The sequence below is a fragment of the Peromyscus maniculatus genome, chromosome 10 (assembly GCF_049852395.1).
Source record: "Peromyscus maniculatus bairdii isolate BWxNUB_F1_BW_parent chromosome 10, HU_Pman_BW_mat_3.1, whole genome shotgun sequence".
Lineage (NCBI taxonomy): Eukaryota > Metazoa > Chordata > Mammalia > Rodentia > Cricetidae > Peromyscus > Peromyscus maniculatus.
Window position 1 is genome coordinate 1894693 of NC_134861.1, and position 7808 is coordinate 1902500.

Here is a 7808-nt window from a genome sequence, read left to right on the forward strand (position 1 = left end):
GCTTTGAAAGTACATCAAAGCCAGAGGCAAGGGCAGAATGTCATCTCCCACCCCATCCCCCCCTGTCCTCTACGCTGTCCTCAGAATTCTGGCCTTCTCTCTATTACGTCCAGTCAGGGCCTTTCCTTAAAAGATTGATTTTTATTTATTTTATGTATATAAATATCTTCCCTGTGTGTATGGCTATGCACCATTTACGGGCCCAGTGCCTGCAAAGGCCAGGAAGAGGCATAGAACCTCCTGGAACTGGAGTTGCAGATGGTTGTGAGTTGGCATATGGGTGCTAGGAACCCAACCCAGGTCCTCTTCAAGATCAGCAAGTGCTCTTAACTGCTCCAGACCCCCCCCCCACCAGCCAGGGTTTTGACCCAGCATGCCATTACCTCTCCCAAGTCATCACTGTCTGGTGTCTACTTCCTTCCTTCCTCTCCACTCTCTGCTCAGGCTTTCAGAGCTTACCGCCCACTCCCAGCCCCACCCCCACCCTGGTGCTCCTGCTGCCTGTGGCCCCCAGTGTCTTCAGGGGCCTGTGGAACCACATAAGCAAAGCAAGCATTTCCCCCAAGGCTTTGGGGTCAGGGGATTGCTGGCCAGCCCGGGACCCTCTTCTACCCCTCAGACAACAGCAGCCCCAGTGGCTGGGGGGGGGGGGTTGTTATGGGGGCATGTTTCCACAGAAAGCAGCGCCACAGGAAGGTGGTGATACACTGCCCAGCGGGGCAGCATCTGAGGTAGAGGAGGACTCCCTCATCTTCTACTCCTCCTCTTCACGCGATCTCTACCTGCATGGCACAGTGGGGCTAAAATAAGATCCCCCACAGCAGAAGTGGGAGGTAGAGCAGCGCAAGTTACTCTCCTTATGTAACCTCCGCTCCCCCAGAGCACAGAGACTGCGTGCCTTGCCTAGAGACACAGAGCCACGGGGGCCTGAGCTCACCTCACCCATGACTTCTTAGGATCACCCGCTTAGCTGGGAAAGGGCAAAAGAACTTCCAGCATTGGGCATCTGTTCTGTGACACAGGTCATCACACAATTGTCATCATGACCATTTAATAAGAAGACCACACCTCTGATCCCCCAGACAACTCAACGAAAGAGAAACGCTGTCCCCCTTTATACAGGAAACAAAGAGAGAGAATTTCGTCCTCTGGCCCAGGAGCTCACAGCAATAAGAATGAGGACGCAGATGAGTCTTGTAGGTACATTCCATCACCTTGGAGGAAGAGACCCACCTGAGAGAGAATGGGGACCACAGGACTATCTCCCCAAGGGAGGACCTTTAGTCAGAACACCCAGGTGGGAAACACCTGCCCGTTCGTTCCAGCCAAGTGGCATGGAGGGTCCAAGACACTCAGTTCCCCAAACCCCTAGTGGGCTGGATCTGACTCAGGGGAACCCCCACAAATCCTGTCGCTGCACACGTGTGGGAAGCTCTGGGAGGTGCAGATAAAGGAGTCACAGAGTCTGGTAAATAAAGAGAAAACCACAAGAACGTAACTCGAGTGCAAGGCCTTATCGTATGGAGTTCCCAAGCAGACAAAAGAGGAACATGATTTTAGAGAGAGAGAGAAAAAACATTTTTTTTAGAAAACTTGTGTGCAGACATGACCATGGAGCACAAACGTGGCTGAGACAGGACAGCAGGAGAGGGATCAGGTGGGCCAGGGACTCTGATTGGTGGGGACAGTGGGATTCTGCAGATGGTTTGTGGTACAGGGAATAGCAGTCTCGTCACCTCCGGAGACCACGGACATTTTCAGGACTTCTTGTTGCAAAAAGGGGAAGGTGAGAATTACCTCCAACTCCTGTGCAGACCCCAGCAATCCGACCTGGAGCAAGGTCCCATGAGCATGTTGCAGAATCCTCAGCCTCACAAACAGACTCACAAAATGATCTCTCTCCGCCCCCCACCTCATTTCAAAGCAGTCCCTTCCAGTTGTCCCGCCCAGCGGATGGAACTGCCATCAACCAGCCCTCTGTCCTGGAGAAACAGCCAGCTCCTCCCCCACCTTTGCCCACACATCAGAGCCTCCCAAGTCACTGGAGGTGACATCAGGTGTGGCTGGCCTTGCCCTCTTCACCTGGGCTGGTTCGGGAGGCGCAGCTATCCACCGTGAAAGCCCAGGGTGACAGGCCCTGCCACACCCGGAAGCTTAGACTGGCAAGGAGCTCCTACTTTACTTTGATCTACAAGGATCTGGCCAAATGAAGGAAGGGCGTGCCCAAAATGGGAACAACACAGCAAAGGCCAAGGTCAGTGTGCCTGAGTACGCTAAAGGCAAGTGGCTGGGCACGGCCAGTGGATGTATCTTTGAGCCTAAAGCGTAGAGCAGAGACTGGCGGAGAAGGGGGGGGGGGGGGAAGATGGGAAGAGTGTGCGGGAAGGGAAGCTGGCCAGTGGCCTAAATGGGCCTATCCTCGGGATCCCGCAGCTAGGAGGATGGAATGATGTTCAGAAGGCCTAGGAATGCGTCGCACAGCGCAGATCCCTAACACGAGGCCGTTAGCCAGGAGCACGGCATGGTACCCGGCGAGGTGCCCTGCACCGCCCAGCCGATCCTGAGGCCAGCCCGGAAAGCCGGTGAGCCCAAGGAGCGCCGCCGGGCACAGGGTGGGTACCAGCCTTTCTTCACGGCGCCCCAGCCTTCTCGCCGGCGCACACGTGGGCGGAGCGGCGCGAGGGTGTGCGTAGCCCGGCAGCCGCAGCGTGTGCAGTGCGTGGGGTGGGATACCGCCAGGGCGGCCTCCCCCTCCGGGTCACCCCTACAGACCCTGGGCTCCACCTAGGCGGGGACCTGCAGGACAGAAAGCCGCCGGCCAACCACGCCCCCCTTGCTGAGGCAGGGGTGGGTCTCCTCTCACTCCTCAGCTCCGGGACATAAGGGGGAGACGAGTGGAAAGCGGGGTGGCGTGAGCGACACAGGGGAGCCAGGAGCTAGTGTCGGGGAGAGCCGCCACCACAGGAAAGGTTGGGGGTCTGGAGAGAGTGGGGGAGGGGAGATGGGCGGGGCCGGGAGGTGGGATGAACGGTGCAGGGCTGTCGTGAGGGGTGCGGAGGCTGGGGGTGGGGATCGGACAGGCAGCACCAGTAAAGGTGTCCCCGCCGCAGGGTCCGCCCACCCGGGCCCCCTCCCTCCGCGGCACACCTGTACCCACCTGCTTGACGCTCGGACCCGAGCCGGGCAGCAGCCGAACGCCGCATTCTCCGGCCGCCCCCTCCCCGCGCGTGCCTACGCCGCTGTCGCCGTCGCCGACGCCTTAGAAGGGACGAGACAGGACAGAAAATGAATGCATGCAAAAAATAAAAATAAAGAAAGCCTAGACCGTAGCCAAGGAGGCTCGGCCCGCGGGGGACCCTTGCGCGATGCGGGGACTGCGGGGACCGGCACCGCACACTAGCGGCTGCAGTTCGGTGGGCGCCGGGCGCCGGCTCTCAGTGCGGCCCCGCCCCCTCCCGTGTCGTCCCTCCGATTGGTGCGTCCTCCCGCCAGTCAGTATGGAGGGCGTGGCGTCCTCCCGGCCCCCAGGCAAAAGCCCAGAGCGGTGGTCAGCTCTGGGCACAGGCGAGCGTGCGCACTGAGCTGGGAAGGCCTAAGGGTTGTTAGACCCGACCCAGGCCATCTCAGGCAGGAGCAACGTGGGAAACCTGTCTCAGGCCGGGAAGCTCGCGCCCTGCCCTCAGAGGCCGCCTGCCGCGGGATGGTAACCATCCTGGGAAAGATGCAACGAGGGCGGAGTGTCTGCCAACCCCCCACCCCTTTGGGCTAATGGGAAAGCTGAAGATCAGAGGTTAAAGCGAGATGTTCAAGGTCACAAGTGGTAAGCAGAAGACGCAGGATTCTAACGGTTCTGACATCTCTGTCATTGAACAAAACAGCACCAAACCTACTTCATGAAAATGCAATGTGGCAACCGGGTTAGGAGGTAGGCTTTAGCTAGGCAGAGATTCATTTGTTCAGTGTCACTCTACAGATATGTGTTGAGAACCTACTGTGCTGTCACTAAGATCTAAGGATACCATAGTGGACAAACCATCAAAGATGCGGATGAGCATCCATGCCCAGGGAACAGTCTAAAGACATTGGAGCGTATTTGAGACTGAAAATGAATGTCTGTTTCAAGGCAGACTGGAAAGGTGAGAAAGAAGAGATGGTCAGAGACTGTTGCACCTTGGGAAAAACCGCTGTCAGATCCACGCTGTTTTAATGTACCAGTCAAGATGAACTCTGTTGAGCTGCAGTAACAAACAGGCAGCAATCTCACCGGCTTGTTTTTGGCTTACACGATTCATCCTGCTTAGGTCAGTGGGGCTCTGTTAACGGACATCTGTCACAGGCCCATGCTTATGAGATTGGGTCAGAAGGCGCACCCACAATTTGCAGAGCACTGTGAAGGAAAGGTGGCCTGATTCAGGCGTTTGTAAAACCAACCCTCCCACCTCAAAAGCGCGACACTCCCCCTTGCATTTCATTGGTCGAAGTAAGTCACATGGTCACGCCTGCCTTCAGAGAGTGGAGACCATCCCCTGAATAGGGGAGGGAAGACACAGAATGTTTGTGAGAGACTCTAAGGATGTCATCAACAACACAGCAGCTGTAACGAGAGCATGGACTGAAATGAAGGTTGGGTGGCAAAACTTGGAACAACAGAAAGGTGGTGGGACTGTAGGACTTGCTGGTGGCTTGAACACGTGTAGCAGGGAAAAAGCAACAGGGATGAGGCCCCCGTGTTTGAGGGATGAAGCCCATCTCTCTCTGTACATCGCAAAATGACGTTTGTTTAGAAACAAGACCTTGGAAAGTGTCATTAATGAAGATGAGGCTGCCCTGTAGTACACTGGCCCTTCATCCAGTCTGACTCCCATTCCTATGAAAACGGGTGCAGAGAGACACACAGGAAGGACATAGTTTGTGAGCCTGAAGACATCACCAGAACACCAAAAACCAACAGCCCAGCTTGAGAAAGGAGCAGAGGGGAGTCTTCTGAGAGCCTTAGGGGAGTTTGGCCCTGAAGAGGACTTGAGCAGATGTGATCTAGCTTAGAGCTGAGACAGTAAGTTTCTGTTACCAGAGCCACAGAGTTCGCCCTGCTTTGATACATGTGTATCAGTTACAGATTACATTTGGCCACAAGTTATCCAAAGCACTGTTACACGGTGGGCTAAATTGCTTTTTTCTCACTTAACAAGAAACTCAATGCAAGCCAACCCCAACTTTCTCCTGTCATTCCCTCCCCAGCATGAGATTTCCTTCCTCATAGTGATAAGGTGGCTGCCTGTCTTCCAGCATCCTAGCATCATTCCAGTCAAGAGAGGGAGAGACAATAGGCGCAGACACTCCCCAGCTGCTTTCAGCAGCTTCTCCAGAGGCTCCCGTTTGGTATGTTTGGCCAGAACAGAGTTGCACAGCCCCTCTGGCTCCAGAGGAAGCTGCATTTCTTTTTCAATTAAAGAAGCATTTCTCAGATGCATGAAGAAAAATGATACCATGGAGTTCTGTTAATGGGTAAGAGAAGAATGGATCCTGAACAGATGTCTATGTGGTGCACGAGTTTCATGCCTGCCCAAAGCTTCTAAAATCAAGAGCCTTCTCCTTAAGAAGAATGAGAATTACAAAATCCCATGCAAAAGACAAATCTCTATTTAGAATAATTGGGCCCATGGAGATGGTTCTGTGGATAAAGTACCTATCAGTAGGTCTGATGACCTGAGACCCACATGGTGGAAGGAAAGAACCAACTCCCACAGTGGTCCCCTCCCTCCTCCCCCCTTCTCTCACACACACACAGACTACACTCATACACACACTACACACTATGCATGTAAACACAGACACACATACACTATACATACACAGAGAGAGAGATGCACATACAGATAAATGTCAAATCATTTTTATTTAGAATAATAAAATGTAACAAATTTTGTTTTATGTAATTAGATATCGCAAACATTGTAAGACTCAGAAAAATAGTATAATTGTATTATTTACTACCTGACAGTCCACCACCATTATAGTCCTTTGGTACTTTTTTTTCTTATCTGTTTTGAGTGAGTTCATGGGATAATGATTTGATACCACTCTTTTCTATGCAGAAGACATAGAAATAGATCATTCAGAGTTCTGCAATGAGAGTGGAGGAAACTTTGATACTGATAGATTCTCCTGACTCAGACTCATGAATGATGTGCACAGTTTCAAAATTGTCCAAAAATTAGTAAAAACTGTATCTTTCCTTCAGAAATGAATGCTTAATGTGAACTTATTTATTAAAAAATATATTTTATACAGGGTCTCACTCTGTCTTTGTTGTATTTTGTTATTCTAAATAAGATATTGTGTGTGAGTGTGTGTGTGTGTGCGTGCGCGCACGCGCGCACCACCAGGGGAGTTGGTTCTCTCCTTCCACAATGTGAGTCCCAGGGGTTGAACTCAGGTCATCAGACTCAGTGACAGCTGCTTTTACATATTGAGCCATCTCTCTGTCCCCAGTTATTCTAAATAAGATTCGTCTTGCAGCTATAGTAGAAGTGAGTCAGTCCTCTGCCTCAGCCCCTGGAGTGATGGGATAATGAGTCTGTGACACCATACCTGACTATAATCTCTCATGAGGAGAAGCATCTACCTAATAATTGCAAACAGAAGGGAAGCAGGCCAGCATTTCCAGTCCTGGGGCCCATCCCTGCCACCTAGGAAGAAAGAAGAAAAAACCCAGGTCCCCAAGCTCCCCCAGGTCCACTGAATGAAGTATCACCACGGCAGGCCAAGGCTCTGCAACCTGGTAGTGTGCTCACTGCATCTGATGTCTGCTGGTGCTGGCAGTGAACATTCACTGACTCTCTGGTTGCCTTGTGGCTCCGGCAGCCTATCTATGAATCCTGGCCAGGGCATTTTATCGTACCAACAAGAAATGAAACCCAGACAACACGGGCCACGGGAACCCGCACATGAGGCCATCCCAGACCCTGGAAGAGGCAATGCTTGACCTCTCAGCCTTGAAGGTGAATCTACCCCAGGGCCACTGTGTGACTGCTGCATAACCCTGGTGAGAAGGGTGCCATCATGCTGTCCTAATAAAGGACGAGAAGCTGGGCCCAGGTAGCTAGCACCTGAGGACACACCTAGTATCCAAAACTGCACCCCGGTACTGTGTCATAGGACACCCAGCCCTGGGTCCAAGGCTCAGCTCCACACACTGGCATTCGCAGTGTTCCCAGCATAGAAGCACCTTCTGAGAAGCCCAGAGAGCCACCCTGTGGTGGAAGACCTACTCCTGAGAGGGAGAAGGATTTCAGGGGATCATGAACCAGAGAGTGACTGGTAACTGCAGACAGCTCCGCAACTGCCTCAAAATAGAAAGGGCTTTTTAAAAAATCGATCATCCTTTGATAACCTTGAAGGCAGTTCACCGAGGTGTGGTCAAGGGCTGCAGGGTTTCCTCTTAAAATGAGGAGTGTCAGCCGGGCGGTGGTGGCACACGCCTTTAATCCCTGCACTCGGGAGGCAGAGCCAGGCGGATCTCTGTGAGTTCGAGGCCAGCCTGGGCTACCAAGTGAGTTCCAAACTACACAGAGAAACCCTGTCTTGAAAAACCAAAAAAAAAAAAAAAAAAAAAATTAGGAGTGTCAGCCTCGGGGGTTTGTGAGCCTAGCTTGACGGGGCACTGCTACCTTAGTTCACACTCTTGAATGGGTGTAGTTTGCTCTCTGCAGGCAATTGTGGAGAGGAAAATGAAAGCTACCTTCAGTCTTTATTTATCCTTGTGTGCAAACCCTTGTGTGCAGTCACAACAAGAAGGCTGTCTTCAT

The 7808-nt window shown here is 52.6% G+C and overlaps 1 protein-coding gene across 4 annotated transcripts in view; it reads right to left on the reverse strand.

The window, feature by feature from the left end:
* The window catches only part of Jakmip1 (janus kinase and microtubule interacting protein 1), a 140015-nt gene extending 133728 nt beyond the window's left edge, over positions 1-6287 (reverse strand). For all 4 annotated transcript variants that reach the window (XM_076545688.1, XM_006985605.4, XM_016004048.3 and 1 more), the window contains exon 1: positions 3158-6287. The gene's annotated coding sequence lies outside the window, so the exon portion shown is untranslated. The remainder of the gene's footprint in view (positions 1-3157) is intronic.
* Between the last annotated feature and the right edge of the window lie 1521 nt (positions 6288-7808).